Genomic DNA, 17,030 nt, shown 5'->3' with positions numbered 1-17,030 from the left:
GTCAAGAGTCTTCTCCTGCACCACAGTTCTCTGGAATTTCCACCCTCCCCAGCTTACAGGCCGAGCTGGCGCCGGGACCCTAGAAAGCCCTCAGACCTTTGTGTGCTTATGATTCACAATGTTAAGGCTGGGGCTGGGGGGCGAGGAGGGCAGGTAAATTATTTCCTTCCTTTCTCACTGGTTCCATCCAGGGTCAGCTGAGTTCTATGTCTGGAAGAACTTCTTCGCTCTTACTCTCTCTCCTTTTCTGTATCTCTGCCTTCCTGTTGGCATTCATCCCACCAGACTTTCCTGAGTGGTCAAGGGCATGGAGAATTGGTTTTTTTCTTGGAGGGTCTTGGGAAGCTGCTAGTAGTCTGGAGTAGAAGGATTAGATGTTTCAGATCCCTCTGGCTGGAGCTTCTATGAGACAGACCCCTCTCTCTCTTGCTGAGATTGATAGCCTGCCATGTTTGACTCTGGGATCAATCTCACTTTTCTGAAACTCGTCCCTGGTCTCCTTCTTCATAGCAGTCTCTCACGGGCAGTCAGACTGGCAACATGTCAAACAAAGCTCGGGGCCAGGAACTTCACCATCTGTAATGGTAAGTGGGAGGGCAGAGAGATTGGCAGAGATTCCTGGAACCCTTGAAGAGACTCAGAGCCTCAAGATCTACATAGTTTACTTCTGTAAACCCTCTCCAGGGAAGTGACTGTCCAGACAGCGTGTTTTAGTCCATTGCCCAGTAATACACAAAAGGCTGAAGGCTGATGGTCATTACCTGCAGGTGTACTGAGAGTGTATGCCCAGGGGCGTGGTTGGTATTCAGTTTCCCATCGTTACCTGGACCACAGCCTCTACCCCGCCTCTCACCTGTTTCAGGAACACATGTGTGACAGTTGGCCCCTAGTGGGGTCATCTTTGTCACACTGGAGTCCCCTGCAACTATTGCGAATGGTTTAGAGTGCGTGTAAGAGATCACCCACGTCACCAGGGTGTTCCCCACGCCAGGGCACCCTACCTCAGCGTGAAAACATCGTCCATCCAGAGCACCTGGTTTCCAGCAGAGGTGATGCAGGTGCCACTCCTGTCCTCTTGGGTGACCAACAAGGTCAGTACTCCAGGACGAAGGGGGTCCTTGCAGGAGGTCAGGCTGCAGCAGACGTGGCTGAGTCTCCTCTGAGCCTAGAGGACTAATCGTGACACTCGCTGGCTGATTCTCATTAAAAGTGGTCCCACCACGCACCCTAACTCGACCTTGCCTGTATGCTGAGATGCTGAGAGGTTAAAAAAATGGAAGATTCATGGTTTTTGCTTGTTTTTAAGAAATGAGGGAAGGGAAAATTGAAGATGAAATAAGGGAAAACTAAGGAGCAAACTACTTGAGAAGGGATCCCGTCTCAAGCAGAGATGAGATCCGGAAAACACAGGAAGGATCGCCCTTGACAGGAAAGGAAGCTGTTTGCTCAGCTGCCAAAGGAAGGGAAAAATGGACAACAGTACAGGTGAAGGTAAATTTGTAAATCAGATAGTGTGAAGGTCTTCTTTTCTCAGTCAAGTAAAAGGTGAAGTATCAGTAATGGAAGATGTGAGGAAGGCACTAGGATAGGCGGAAGGTTTGAGAGGAGAGGAGAGACAGTTCTGTTGGAGACGAGGACGGTAATCTTACCAGCAGACAAACCTCGGCTCGCTGGGTTGCGATGACACCCCACATCTGGGGTGTGGGATAGTGAAGTTCAAAGTAAAAAGTGCAGCTGTTAGTCATTCAGTCATGTCTGACTCTTTGTGACCCCGTGGACTGTAGCCCACCAGGCTTCTCTGTCCATGGGATTCTCCAGGCAACAATACTGCAGCGGGTAGCTATTCTCTTCTGCAGGGATCTTCCCGACCCAGGGGTCGAACCCACGTCTTCTGCATTGCAGGCAGGTTCTCTACTGCCTGAGTCACTGGGGAAGCCCAGTGAAGTTCAGTGTGAAGCCAGTTTGCCCTGTTGTGTAAATCTGGAATAGTTCACTGCTGGGGGCAGGCGTGGGTCTGTTCAGGCAGGTGTGATGGCGGGAAAGACAGGCGAGGTGATTAAAGGCTAAGCAGTGGAGTCTCATCTGGAGAATAAATACAAAAAAAGGAAATCAACGTTCAAATGTTCGCTGGCTTTGCCATCTACTAGCTGTGCGATCTCGGCCAAGATTCTTAAGTCTCTGACTCAATTTCCACATTTTAAAAATGGAGTTAGTATTAATAGTAGAAGGAATTCTATTAGCAGTTAATAGGATTAATAGAAACAGTTGTATATGTAGCAACTTAACCGCAATGTCTGGCATACAGTATATTATATTTGTGAACTCGATATCCATCCCTTTTTCATGATGGCACAATGTAGGAACAAGGACAGTATAGCACAGTGGCAGGCTCCAGAGTCAAATGCTTGAAATTGACTCCCAGCTTCATCACTTACTATCTGTGTGGAATTGGGTAAGTTACTCAACTTCTGGAGTCTCAGTTTTCTAATCTGTGAAATGGGTATAATTCTATTTCTCCATGAATGCTCAGTAAGTTTTAGTGCTGCTGCTGGTGGTAGTGGTATTTCCAAACATTTAACACGTTTCCAGAGGGTGTCGATTGCATTACTATTTTTATGATTTCTAGAAAGTGGGTTAACTGAAAGTGTAGAGCTCACCAGAAACTGTAGATCTGGCCTCTGGTTGGACAAATTCTTCAAAATTCTGAAAAGTGCAGGTATTGATAAAATAAAACCTGTGCAGTGACAACTAATATGTCGTTTTTTTTTTTTTTAAGTAAAACTGTTGAATGAAAGTAAAAGGTCAGCCACTTCAAGAGGTCATGTAATTTGATTATAATGTAATGGACTCCACAAGAGTCAGTCTTGTTATTTTTGAGTTACAGCTAGAATGCTTACTCTCTTTTGGATATAGGAAGCTTTGGTGAGCCTAGTGACTATGTCACTGGATATCAGTTTATGATAAAAGTACACACACATCTATTAATATTCTGTCTGGCTTCAAGCCTTGATACTAAAAATATGCCTAGCATATGTCATACTGGTTTTCATATAATCACTAAACTCATTATTTTCCCCAGTTATCATCCTCTATTTGATAACTCAAGTACTAATGAATTTCATGCAATATTTGCTATTGTCAGAGAAGAACCCTGGTAGATTTTCAGTTATTATCTCAGTTGATGATACAAGTCTGAATTCAGAAATATAATTCAAATTCTTTTGAAGCCGTGTGAGATCTGTTTGCTTCATTTTCTGCTCCATGTGTGAAGCAATTAACTTTGGTTATATTAATACAATACTTTACTGTACTAAAAGAAAAATTATTCCAACTTTTTTCAAGTAAACCACCTTTTTTTAAAAAAAAATTAAAATCACAGACCTAAGAATACCAAAACTCCTGGAAGGTAGAACCTGGCCAAGAACAATCCAGTGAAAATATTGAAAATTGCTGTTTTACCAGCCAAATGCTGTTGCCAAATTAAAGGGAGGAACGTGGGTCATGACCCTTTCTCACTCTTCCTTTGATCCGTCTTTTGACAGAAGTACTCATGGAAAGGATTTGTGTCTAGTTCAGATGTTTCAGATGAGTAGAATTGTACGGTATTCATCCTTTTGTGACTGGCTTATTTCACATTTTCCCAGAAGTCCTGAATTTTTATTAAGTACTCTTCCATGTCTGATTTTTAAGAATTTTTTTCCTAACACATGGTCAGGAAAGTATTATCTTGAATTTTCCTCTAGATCTGTGCCGATGAAGTAGTAGCCACTGGCCATCCGTGACGTGCATGCATGCTAGGTCGTTTCAGTCGTGTCTGACTCTTTGAGACCCTATGGACCCCTCCAGGCTCCTCTGTCCTTGGCAAGAATACTGGAGTGGATTGCCATGCCCTCCTCCAAGGGATCTTCCCCACCCAGGGAACTAACCTGGATCTCTTAAGTCTCCCGCATTGGCAGGCATGTTCTTTTACCACTAGCGCCACGTGGGAAGCCACTGGCCATTTATGGCTCAGCTGGTAAAGAATCCGCCTGCAACATGGGAGACTTGGGTTTGATCCCTGTGTTGGGAAGATCCCCTAGAGAAGGAAAAGGCTACCCAATCCAGTATCCTGGCCTGGAGGATTACATGGGCTGTATAGGCCATGGGGTTGCAAAGAGTTGGACGCTGAGTGACTTTCACTTTCACTTTTCAAACTTAAATTAACTAAAATTTAATTTAATTTAAAAGACAGTTTCTCAGTTGCACTGGCCACATTTCAGGGGCTCAATAAGCACACATAACTAGTGGCTAATGAATTGGGCAGTGCAGAATTATAGAACATTCTACCATCATAGAAAGTTCTCTTGGACAGCACTGATCTCCAAGTTTTATTGTTTACTTTTCACATTTGGATCTGCAGTCTGCCTGGAATTAATTTTTGTGTTCATGTTTGGTAGTGGTCAAGTTTTAACTTTGTCCATATGGGCCTCCAACTATTCTGGCACTATGGATTTTCCCCCTACTGCTCTGCAGTTGCTAACATGGTAATTTATAAAGTCTCTGTTCATAAGTGAGCTTGTTTATGGATTCTCTTTTATGTTCCAGTAACATATTTCTCTACCTTTGTGCTGATAAAGTGTGATTGGCTTACTTGTTTAAGTATGATTTTAAACCTAAAAAGACCAAGTCTACATTTCTTTTGCTAGACAGCATTACAGCCCAAAGTAAAAGTTAAATCTAAACTCTAGAAAAGATAGGAAATTTTTTTTTATTGTGTCTGGGTATTGTGACTTGAAATTCTTCAGACTACAAGTGAGTTAATGCCTGACACTGCCTTTTTTTAGACAATTGCTAGTCTTTTTAAAATTTTTTTGTCTGCTCTGGATCTTAGTTGCTGCATGAGAACTCTTAGTTGTGGCTTGTGGGCTATATTTCCCTGACCTGGAATCGAACTTGGGCCTTCTGCATTGGGAGCTTGGAGGCCTAGCTCCTGGACTACCAGGGAAGACCTGCCTGACACTTTTGAAAGTAGGAGAGCTGGGCTGCCGGGAGGGTTGTCTCCTAGCATCCCCTCTTGTTATGTGTATTGCCCTCCAGCTAAAGGTGATTGGATAGACACATGCAAGTTTTAAAATGTGTTTTGATGATTTCCTAATATGTTCCTTCTATGATACCAAGTCTTTGGAATTCAAGGACTGTGCCTTCCATCTGATTTAGACATCTCCATAAACATCTTGGTCTTCCAGGAAGGGCGCTGTGCGTAACTCTTAATGCTTAACCGGCTACCTTCAATGCTTGTTTTCTTTTCCTTGTCTTTGTCTTGGCTCTTTCTGGAGAAGTTCTCTTTTGAATTTTCTCTTTTGTAACAAACAAAAACCAAATTTACTCTGATGCTGAAGGCAGAAGCGGGAGGAGGGCTGATGTACTAGAAATGAAGGCCCAGCTCGTGACACGCAATTCAGCCGGGACCACAGTCAGGCTGGCCTGACTGCCGATGCCACTACTTACAGAATTGTGGACTGAGATTCCGTTTTCTTATCGCAGGACTCAGCAAACTCTGGCTGGTGGCCAATACAGCCCACTGTTTTTGTACGGCTTTGTTACCTATTTTTGTATGGCCCATGAGACAGGAACGGTTTTTACATTGTTAAATGGCTGAAACAAAACCAAAAGAACAATATTTGGAGACATGCGAAAGTTACATGAAATTCACATTTCGGGGCCTACAAACCAAGTTTTATTGGGATACAGCCACTCCCACTTGTTTGTCTATTGTCCTTGACTGTGTTCACCCTGTAACTTCAGAGTTCAGTGGATACACAGATGTGACAGAGGCCAGATGGCCCTCAAAGCCTGAAATATTTACTCACTGGTCCTTTCTAGGAAAAGTTTGTCAACCTCTACTTTATTTGGAAAAAAGAAAAATACAGTGATTCTTCCATCAGAGGATTCTTTGTGAGGATTAAACACAGCTGCTAGTGGTAAAGAATCCACCTGCCAGGACATGGAAGCAACCTAGATGCCCATCAGCAGACGAATGGATGAGGAAGCTGTGGTACATATACACCATGGAATATTACTCAGCTGTTAAAAAGAATTCATTTGAACCAGACCTAATGAGATGGATGAAACTGGAGCCCCTTATACAGAGTGAAGTAAGCCAGAAAGATAAAGAACATTACAGCATACTAACACATATATATGGAATTTAGAAAGATGGTAACGATAACCCTATATGCAAAACAGAAAAAGAGACACAGAAATACAGAACAGACTTTTGAACTCTGTGGGAGAATGTGAGGGTGGGATATTTCAAAAGAACAGCACGTATACTATCTATGGTGAAACAGATCACCAGCCCAGGTGGGATGCATGAGACAAGTGCTTGGGCCTGGTGCACTGGGAAGACCCAGAGGAATCGGGTGGAGAGGGAGGTGGGAGGGGGGATCGGGAGGGGAATACGTGTAAATCTATGGCTGATTCATATCAATGTATGACAAAACCCACTGAAATGTTGTGAAGTAATTAGCCTCCAACTAATAAAAAAAAAAAAAAAGAATCCACCTGCCGATGCAGGAGACACAGGAGACGTGGGTTTGATCCTCGGGTTGGGAAGATCCCCTGGAGGAGGAAATGCAATATGCCCCAGTATTCTTGCCTGGAAAATTCCATGAGCAGAGGAACCTGGCAGGCTACAGTCCATGGGGTCTCAAAGAGTCAGACACGACTGAGCCACTGAGCATGCACACAGAGATAAAATCTAGGACTGTGCTTGGAACATACAGGTGCTTGAGAAATGATTTTCTTTCAGCCAAGCCTGACGCCTAACCTCATCACATTCCCTAAAACAGTGACTTACGCTTACGAAGCACCGAACAATGACTTAAGGTTATGAAGGAGAGCCCAGAGCATCGGCATGGTCAGATAAATGGACAAGCTCAATGTACTTTGTATTCTGTTTAGACATCTGTTTCACTAATGAGCCCCCTACGAGTGAACAAGGATTCATTTAAACCCAAATGCTTCCCCCATGAATTTGATAAGCCTCTAGCACACAGTATAGAAATTATACTGCCGAACATAATAATTCATCAGTGTTTTACAGGTAGCAACACAGTCATTGGAAATGGCAAGTTTGCTCATAAAAGTTTCCCACAGACCCAGGATAGAGGAGCCCGGTGGGCTACAGTCCATGGGGTCACAAAGAGTCGGATGCAATCGAGCGACTAATACTCCAGACCTAGGGGATGCAGGCTGCATTAGACAGCATCTCTACCCTGCCGTCCCAAGACCTCTCCCTAGTTCTCAATCGTCCCCCGAAGTGCTTTCCGAGTGTCAGATGATTTTCTGTTCCTCTGGCCACTAGAGAGCACTTTGAGACTAACAAACCCGGGTCTGCGCACCCAGGCCTCCGTTTGAACCCTGCTTGCCTGCGATCGCGGGGTGTGCGGTTGGCCACTGCGCCATCTAGCTACCAGCGGCAGCTTCCAAATGGCTATCCAGGCTGATGGATGCGTTGTGTGAAGTTTAGTGACCTGTGGGAGTGATAATGAAGTATTCTGAGGCCCAGATCACATTTGATTCTGTCACTACGGTTTTCTGCTTCTGGTGACATCACCTCATTTGGACTGCTTTGCAGCGTATTTTCTAAGGCGAGCGTTTTAGCCAGGGTCCCGGTTTCCTTACGGCTCCTTCTCTTTTCTGTCGGATTGAATTTCTCTCAAAGAGAAAATACCGCTTGATATTGATTCCAGAGCACGAGATAATTTCAGGTTCTCACTCTGCAGTTCATCCAGAGCCCTGCTTAAAATCTCGAAGAGGTTTTCCAAGGCTAAGAGTCGCAGTTCAAAAGAACAGTTCTTAAATGGGTTTAAAAGACCCTTGGCTACATTTTCTGATGTTTCATCAGCAGTTTGCACTGATACAGTTTCCATTGTTATTACAACTGAACCATATCATAGGGAGTTGTACCAGCAAGACCATCAAGTTTTCTCAAAAGCTATAAAGCTTTGATGTTTTCTGGCCTATTTCTTACTGTGCTCTTAAAAATGTTTAGCTTCTGCTGAGCCAAATGTGTACCTCTAAAGGCATACGCGGTAAAAAAACTCTTCAAGCATCTCGGTTACTGCTGCAATTTCTGTACATACAGCAGGAGGATGCGATTCTGTTTGGATGAAGCAAGCGGGGGAAGTGCTTTGTAGTGCGCATTGTGAATGACTAATGCCAACCATCAACTGGGCTTCAGCCCATCGGCTCGGGGGTCTGGCTGTGAACGTAGAAGAATCCACTTTCCTGACCACTGCTTATGAGCATTTCCCAGAGCCATTCTATCTTGTATTATGGTTTGCATCAAAGAGAAATCAAAGCCATCAGCTCTGGCCCCAACTGCTAAACTGATTGAGGCGTTTATGGGGACGGTTTGCGGGGGATTCCTTTGATGTTTTCAGAAATCCCAAATAATTTCTCGGTCTTTTGAAGGACAGTTGACTTTCAAGTAGAGAATATGTCTGCATGTGAAATGTTGGGTCTGTCTAGTACTAACCGGCTTAATGTGCCACTAAAATCAGTGATAGAATTTGCCCCCAATTTTAGAAAATGAAGTTCTTTCCTCTGTCCCGGAGCCTGGCATACTGCATCGGGCCAGAACAGTGGCAGGCTGTTACAAACAAAACGAATTGCTCCGTAGTGAAATTACACTCTAAAACGTAAACTTGCTATCTCACCTTTTGCCAGCACATAGCATTTGTGATGTTACATGAGAATAGCAAGGGAGTGAATAGGCTGTTAACAAAGACTTTCAAGAAAGGGAATTCCTCTGGGTCTCACAGGGAGCCATGCATATGAAAACATAAAGGAGTGGAAGGCAAAGATAAGGAGTTTACGTGGGGGTCTCTGCATTATTGTGGAGATATTGTTGGTTTCCAGCAACCAGACTTAGTTTTTTAGCTATCAGCCTCCAAGCCAGATCCAGGCATCTTCTCCAATCCACAAGGGTGTGCTCCCTGCCTGCTCTTATTTATGTATTTCATACGATGCTTTTTGTATAGGTGCAAAGATAGTGGGACTCTACCTAAAAAAGTAATGTTATCCCTGGGATTTCAACAAGGCTTGGATTAAATAGAACAAAGCGGAAAGACCTCGTATATGTGTGTTATATACTTATTTATCTGCAAGTCCGTAGTTCTGGAGGGAGGGGGCTGTGAATATGTTAGGGACATAGTAACATTTAATATTCAGTGAATACAAGAAGAGGGCATGCAGTCTTCCTTGTCCGGGCTTAAGCACAGGTCTAGTGGCTCAGACTGGAAAGAATCTGTCTGCAATGCTGGAGACCCAGGTTCGATCCCTGGGTCGGGAAGATCCCCTGGAGAAGGGAGTGGCAATCCACTCCATTATTCTTGCCTGGAGAATCCCATGGACAGAGGAGCCCGGCTGGCTATAGCCCATAGGGTCACACAGAGTCGGACACGACTGAGCGACTCACACAGAAACACAAGATGATTCCCTTAGATGGGATCTTGTCCCCAGGTTGTGAACGGCTACAGTTAGGGCAACCCCTGGTACTGATGGTTGAGATGCGTGTGATCCTTATGTCTTGCACAGGCTCTCATCCTTTGCGTCTTGTGTATTTTGCACTTCCTCTGAAAAAGGAACTGGGTTATAAACAGAATATTGTGCCTACTGGCAGTGATGACAAAGAGAGCAGGGGTAACTCTATGTCTATAAACTACTTCCTGGGTGGGCAGAAAAGGCTATTTTTCTGTAGAAGACACACACAACAAATCATGTTCTACTCTGGACAGCTCATTCAAATTGATTTTTTTTTCCCTTCCCCTAGCCATGCTGTGCTGAATGTGGGATCTTAGTTTCCCTGACCAGGGATCAAACCTGCACCTCCTTCATTAGGACGTGTAGTCGTAACCACTGGACCGCCGGGGAAGTCCTCTGGACACCTCTTTTATTGTCACCTTACATTGCAACCTAACCACCGAATGTTGGTTACCCCGGCATGTGGTTTTACCTTCTCTCAGGCGCAGAGTTGGGAGAAACTGATTCTGCTTTCTTTATGCTCCTGGAAGGCTGATCGGAGTGCCTTCCTTAGAGGCTCTAAAGGAAGAGCTGTGCGCTTTTGTTCATAGACTCTAAGACTGGGGACGGGCCTTGTGACGCCTGGAGGAAATCTCACCAGGTCAGCTGGGTGAATGGGGAGCAAGGCAAGTCATCTTTCTGGGCCACTATTTCCTCATCTGTAAAAAGAAGGGGCTGGACTCGGTGATTGCTGAGGTCACTTCCAGCTTTGTAAATTCTGTGCTTTTAAAAAAAAAAAAAAATTTGGATCCTTAAAGAAGAGCATCTCCTTGGGTTTGCGGACAAAAGAGCCCAGGTTGTATTTGTGCTTGACCTCCCTGCACATCCTGACTTCCTGCTCTAATGAATCCGAGTTTCTTCTTCAGTGACAGGGCTCAGCTCCAGGACCCCTTGGTGTGATTCTAACACTGTGGAGATATTGATTTTTCTAGCAGGCTAGTGGTTACTGTAACCACCAAACTATTAAATCTCTCCTGTTCTCATAAGGATGATTTCATGAGGATCCTTCCACTCCTTTCGGTGGATATTAACTCAATCCAGGGCTAATTCGAAGATAGCATGACTAGCAGAGTGTCTCAGAATGCTCCGTGGCTGACACCATGCATCATCTCTGGGCTGTCGGTCACACGCTGAAGCAGACAGAGGTTGATCCCAAAGGGGCGTGGACAGACTTTGACCTCATCATTGCCACATTGTCCTCCATCACCTCCTGCATCCAAGCTTAGAATTTCTTACTGTGAACAGTGTCAGTAGCAACTCAGACAGGATAGGCATCCTGGTTTATTTCGCTTGTTCATGCCTGTAGAAGCTGACTTTTCACTTCATGGCCTTGATTGTTGTTGTCATAGCAAGACCACAGATGTTACCCTCAATATACACATATGGGGGAGCTGCAATGGGCTGCCCTGGTGGCTTGGAGGTCAACAATCCCCCTGCCAATGCGGGAGACTAGAGTTCGCTCCTTGGGTGGGGAAGATCCCCTGGAGAAGGGAATGGCAACCCACTCCAATATTCTTGCCTGGGAAATCTCATGGACGGAGCAGCCTGGTGGGCTACAGTCCACGGGATACCAAAGAGTCAGACGTGAATTAGCGACTGCACAACAACAGGTGAACTGCAGTACTAAAGCATTAATTTGATTCCTGCTTTTTCATTTTAGACGTTTACTGCATACTGAGCGCTCTGGTGAGCTGATGGAAGGCACAACACGCAGATTATGATAGCCATTAACTTCCCAGTACAGTTTAACAGGGGCTCCCATTTATACTGATTCTTGGGCACTCGCCTTGTTACATCAGTTAAAAACACACTACAAAATGAGTGGTGACTTTGATGTCAGTAAAGATTTCTGCATCCAGAACTGTAATATCTTGTTGATTACCTTTCCATGGTGACCCCAGAGCTGAGGGGATCATTTAATGAGATCATTAATATTTCTCCCAAACCAGCAATCTGCTAAACTCTCTTTTGGTAGGCAGGCACGTCTGCAGAACTAACATAAGTGACTGTTCCACACGGAGCATTATCTTTTCTTGTACAACATTGAAAGCCTGCGTGCTGCTTGACAAATTTGAATTTTAAAAAGTAAGAATGATTGGCACTTGGTAACTTACACAGAAATATAAAGTGGTACAAGAAAATTGCCCATTTCTTTTAGGTTTACATTTTCTATATATATTTTTTTCTTTTAAGAAGTGATAAGACATGTAATTTCCATAAACTTCAACCAGTTATGTGTGAAAGAGGCTGCAAGTGCAGCTCTGTGAAGGAAAACCAAGTCGTGGGGAGAACTGATATGCCACAGACAGCCTCCCAGCTGCCTGCGGCTCTGGCCCTGGAGATGGCTGGTTACTTACAGGCCAAGACTTGGATCCTAAGACTAAGATACTGCAAGTCTTGAAGACAATTCAACTCTCCTTTGACTCCTCGACCTCTCGCTCCAGTGTCTTACTTATTAAATGTCTTTCCAGGCCCACCAAGCACAAGGAGAAAAAGGAAGCAGATAGAGGCATATGATAGAGTTTACAGAGGAAGACTTTTCTTTTTTTAAGCTACTAAGTCTTCCTGGGCTCCCAGGGTTGCACCAAAACCCTCCTCGTTTCTTTCTTTCTTTTTTAAATATTTATTTATGTAGGCTGTGCTGGGTCTTAGTTGCAACACATGGGATCTGTAGTTGCAGCATGCAAATTCTGACTCGAGGCATGTGGGATCTAGTTCCCTGACCAGCAATCGAACTCGGGACCCCTGCACTAGGAGCATGGTGTCTTAGCCACTGGACTGCCAGGGTAGTCTTAAGGAATACTCTTGACACGTGAGATGGATGCTCCAAAAACTTTGGCATTAAGCAATTATTGCCTATTAATTCCTTAATTTAGGCTTCCCTGGTAGCTCAGCTGGCAAAGAATCAGCCTGCAAAGCAGGAGACTCTGGTTGGATTCCTGGGTTGGGAAGATCTGCTGGAGAAGGGAAGGGACAGGCTACCCACTTCAGTATTCTTGGGCTTCCCTTGTGGCTCAGGTGGTAAAGAATCCGCCTGCAATGTGGGAGACCTGGGTTCGATCCCTGGGTTGGGAAGATCCCCTGGAGTAAGGGAACAGCTACCCACTTTGGCTCAGTGGTAAAGAATCTGCCTGCCAATGCAGGAGATGCGGGTTTGATCCCTGGGTCGAGAAGATCCCTTGGAGAAGAAAATGGCAACCCACTTCAGTATTCTTGCCTGGAGAATCCCATGGACAGAGGAGCCTGGCTATAGTCCAGGGGGTTGCAAAGAGTCAGACATGACTAAGTGACTAAACAAAACAACAAAATTCCTTTATTTAGTCCACAAACATTTATTGATACACAATAGCAAAGCATCCAGCTTTGTGCACATGACAAGTTAACTTCTTCACTGATCTTTGTTATCATCTTGAAGCTCTGTCATTATTAAAATAATTGGGGACCTCAACTCATAAACCCACATCTTGTTTAGGAATCTTGAAGTCAATTTGCCATCTGTCTGCCTTTCACTAACCATGAACAACTGACTTCCTGCTCTAACACATGTATACAAATTATATATTGACAAGAGCATATAGTTAATTTTAATTTCCTATAATTTACATTGACCTCTCTTCTGGGCCACGCATCCCCTTACTTAAGGTTTAAACAGCTCTTTCTAGTGGTCCTTTGTGTCTGAGGGTTGTAGTTGAGCTATGGAAAGAAGTTTTTGGTTCTGACAATGACTGGATTAAGAACAAAGATATTCCGATGGGCGTGTTACCTAATAATAGCATTTGTTGCATTAACTGAGCCATCAATGAGGTCATTTATTTAGTATTTATTTTTTTTTGGGGGGGGGAAGCTCTGTGAAGGCAAAATGGGTTTATCTTGTTCATCACTGAGATTGATAGCACTTAATGCATGGGCTTCCCTGATGGCTCAGCTGGTAAAGAATCTGCCTGCAATGCAGAAGACCCTGGTTTGATTCCTGGGTCAGGAGGATCCCCTGGAGAAGGGATAGGCTACCCACTCCAGTATTCTTGGGCTTCCCTGGTGGCTCAGCTGGTAAAGAATCTGCCTGCAATGCGGGAGACCTGGGTTCGATCCCTGGGTTGGGAAAGTCTCCTGGAGAAGCAGAACGGCTACCCACTCCAGTATTCTGGCCTGGAGAATTCCATGGACTGTATAGTCCAGGGGGGTCGCAATGAGTCAGACATGACTGAGTGACTTTCACTCCACCTAATGCATAGAGAATTACTTAGAAATGATTGAATGCATGAATGTTGTTGATTATACAGATGAGGAAACAAAAGACTCTTGAAGATCACATGGTAAGAAGTGGAATTGGAGGTCACAGTCTGGCTAGACGCTAAGGCAGGTGCCCTTTTTCCCATGACAAACTTGATGCCCCTAGGTCAGTGACTTTCCTCACTTCCTGCCTGTTTCTGGGTTGCAAATCACTTCCTTTCCTGGGTAGCTGAGAAGTGGTAAGCAGTGTCTTGATAGAGCCGACATCTATGAATGCCATCAAGCCCCATCTGAGGCTGCCTTTTAACCTGGATCCACCACCTTCAAGGTACTGAGATATATTCCAGGTTGTGCTATAGATCAGACACAGATAACCCACAGGCCTGTAAACAGAGGCACCGAGCCAAAGCCCGTGACCATAATCCTTCAAACAGCTGATTGTGTTCACCCCGTGTGAAACCTCCTCACACTTGATGTGGCTGAAAACGGAGTGAGCCCCTGTGTCTGCGGTGGGAGACACTGCGGAGGAAGATCTTCAATTATAAACCAAAATGCAAGGTATTAACAGGAGAGCTTTAACACCTACCGTCACACTTGAAGTTACAGGGTGTTAATGAGCAAGATAACCAAGGAAGGTATTTTTTTTTTCCTCCTGGGCTGCCTGGGTTCGCTGTGTGTGTAGAATAATTGAAACCTCAGGTTGTGAAACCATGAATCAGGAGAGTTTCCTGTATTATGAATGATGTCATCTAATAAGATGAGAGACTTTCAGTGAAATGCAGGAACACTGAGGGTAATGTGTTTGCAGCAAGCAGGATCCTGAATTTATTGCAGAGGGGAGTGTGAGAGTTGACCAAAATGGAGAATGATGAGAAGTAACTAAATTATGTATGACAGTCTTTACGGAGCAGAGGAAGGAAGAAAGCTTAATGATGTTGTGGTTGAAAGACCAGTGCAATGGGTGATGTATAGGTTGGAGGCTGGTAAGAAGAGAAATGGATCTATGAAGACTCAAAGACTATGGATGAGGGTGACACAGAGCAAGCAGTGGATTTGGGAGAGGGGAGGAGAACCAGGGGCTCAGCATATAATATATTTTAGTGGCAACAAGACAGCTGAGTAAAGTTAACTTGACATTAAAAATCATCATCTTAATCTATGGAGCTCTTTCCAGCCTGAGTCTTATACAAAAAAAAAAAAAATCTATAGTTAATGATGAAGTATTTTCCCCCTTCGCTTTCCCGGCATTCACTGAACGCAGTACATAATTTAATTATTGAATCTACAGGCTGGACCATGGAGATGAAGAATGATGTGTCTGCTGTAGTGAGAAATTAGATAGAACCAACTGTTTATTCTTATCATTCTTCCTCTGTGAGGCTAAATTAATATAGTTAACACGCTTTTGTTTGGATTAGAGGCTCAGATCTAGGAGGTGCTGATCAGAACTCATGATTACTACACTGGCTGTTATTTATGGAGTTCTGAGAGTATCCTCAAGCCCCATATGTGAGACAGGAACGGGTTCTTTTGTCCTTCTCTGCAGTGGAACCAGTGTTCCACCAGACTTAGGGGCTAGATGTCTGAACAGAATACCAAAGTTAAAATCAGATTTAGTTCCTTGGAGCATATGACTTCAGAAATGTCACCCAAGGGCTTTCCTATTGACCTGTACTGTGTGTTGCTGATCTTTTTAACAATTGTAACAAAATACGCACAATTTTATAGCCAGCAAACCTTATGGGGAATAGCAGGAGGGGGTGTGGACAGGGCTGGGGCCCGTAAAGGGGGTAGTTCAGCACACGTGTCGGGCCCTTCCACACAATTTGAGTAGGAACTGGAAGCTGGCCAAGCAAAGCGCCTATGCAAATACAGCTTCGAGGCATTTGTGCCTCGAGGCAGAGCTTCTGTGCGCTGCCTCAGACGAACCCTTCTGCTACGGCGACACCGCAGGCCCACTCCAGAGGCCAAAACCAGTTCTTTCTTCCTAGCCCTTTCGGTTTGATTGCTATAGACTCTTTCGGGTCTTTTACAGCGAGATCTTTAAGTAGCTGATGGTAGATCCAAGCGGTGGTGGTGGGGAAACACCCCAAACCTGCACATCAACAACAAAAACTAGCCTCAGATCCAGAGATCCGAAAAAAAGCAGGGGTTATCTTGGAGTCGGAGCCCGGGGGGGAGCGGCTGCAGGCGGTCCCTCGGGACGACCCAGGGCGGCGGGGCGACCGCGCAGGTCGCCGCCAGCCGATCAAAGTCACGGCGCACCCCAAACCACACCCCCCACAACAAAGCGGGCACAGGGGCCCCGGGAGGAGTCGTTCCCGCGCCGGGCCCGGAGGCTGCAGGCCGGACCTTCCGGTGGGCTGGCCGGGCTCCCAGCGCGGCGGGACGCGGAGGCGCCCGCGACCCCACCCGAGACCCCTCCCCGGCCGCGCGCCCGCCTGGGCCTCCGCCGCCTTCCGGCCGCGCGGCAGGCCCGCCCCCTCGGCCGACTTCCTCCCCGGCGCGCGGCGGGACGGCGGCGGCGGCGGCGGGACGCCGGGGACGGGCGCTGGCCTGCAGGTTGCGGGCGGGGCCGGAGGGGGCGCGGGGGCGGCGGTGCGGGCCACGTGGCGCGGCCGGGGCGCGCGGAGCCTCGGGGACGCCCCCTCCCGGTTACACCGGCTGCCGGGGGAACGCGCGCCGGGTCGGCGGCGGTCGGTGCCTTTCGCGGCGGCCCCCGCGGCCTCGGAGACGCCTTCTCCCCGCCGCGGGAGCCGAGGGCGCGCGCTGGGGCCCCGGGGGCGGGGGCTCTGGAAGTCACTTCCAGCGGCCACGTGTGCGGCGGGGCGGCGGGCTCCGGCCCGAGACCCGGGCGGGAGGAGGCGGGTGGTGACCCTGCCGGTTGACAGCGGCATCTCTCCGGACCTGGGGTCTTCCTGTGCTTCTGTACCGGCGGCGAGCGGTAAACCGAACCGGGTAGTAAGTTCCCCTCTCCTTCCCGTCTTCGCCTTCCTGTTTGGCAAGCACTCATCCTGGGGTCCCCGCAGCGAGTTTGGATGCTAACCCTTAAACTTTGAATGAACCAGTTCGGGGACGTCCCCGGTGGCTCAGTGGTAAAGCAGGAGACACGGGTTCGATCCCTGGGTGGGGAAGATCCCCTGGAGAAGGAAATGGCAACCCGCTCCAGTGTTCTTGCCTGGGAAACTCCATGGACAGAGGAGCCTGGGGCCCTGCAGCCCGCGAGGTCGCAA

At 46.4% G+C, this 17,030-nt stretch overlaps 1 protein-coding gene across 6 annotated transcripts in view; it reads left to right on the top strand.

The window, feature by feature from the left end:
* The window catches only part of DCTD (dCMP deaminase), a 117,165-nt gene that overhangs the window by 75,114 nt on the left and 25,021 nt on the right, over positions 1 to 17,030 (top strand). The window contains exon 1 of one of the 6 annotated variants that reach the window (XM_043454337.1): positions 16,137 to 16,155. The exons of 2 other annotated variants lie outside the window; for them this stretch is intronic. The gene's annotated coding sequence lies outside the window, so the exon portion shown is untranslated. Of the gene's footprint in view, positions 1 to 16,136; positions 16,156 to 16,255; positions 16,360 to 16,380; positions 16,759 to 17,030 lie in introns of those variants that run through there. 3 more of the 6 variants (XM_043454338.1, XM_043454336.1, XM_043454333.1) reach the window with 3 other exon arrangements.

The sequence above is a fragment of the Cervus canadensis genome, chromosome 31 (assembly GCF_019320065.1).
Source record: "Cervus canadensis isolate Bull #8, Minnesota chromosome 31, ASM1932006v1, whole genome shotgun sequence".
Taxonomy (NCBI): domain Eukaryota; kingdom Metazoa; phylum Chordata; class Mammalia; order Artiodactyla; family Cervidae; genus Cervus; species Cervus canadensis.
This window is presented reverse-complemented; position numbering and strand designations above follow the sequence as displayed.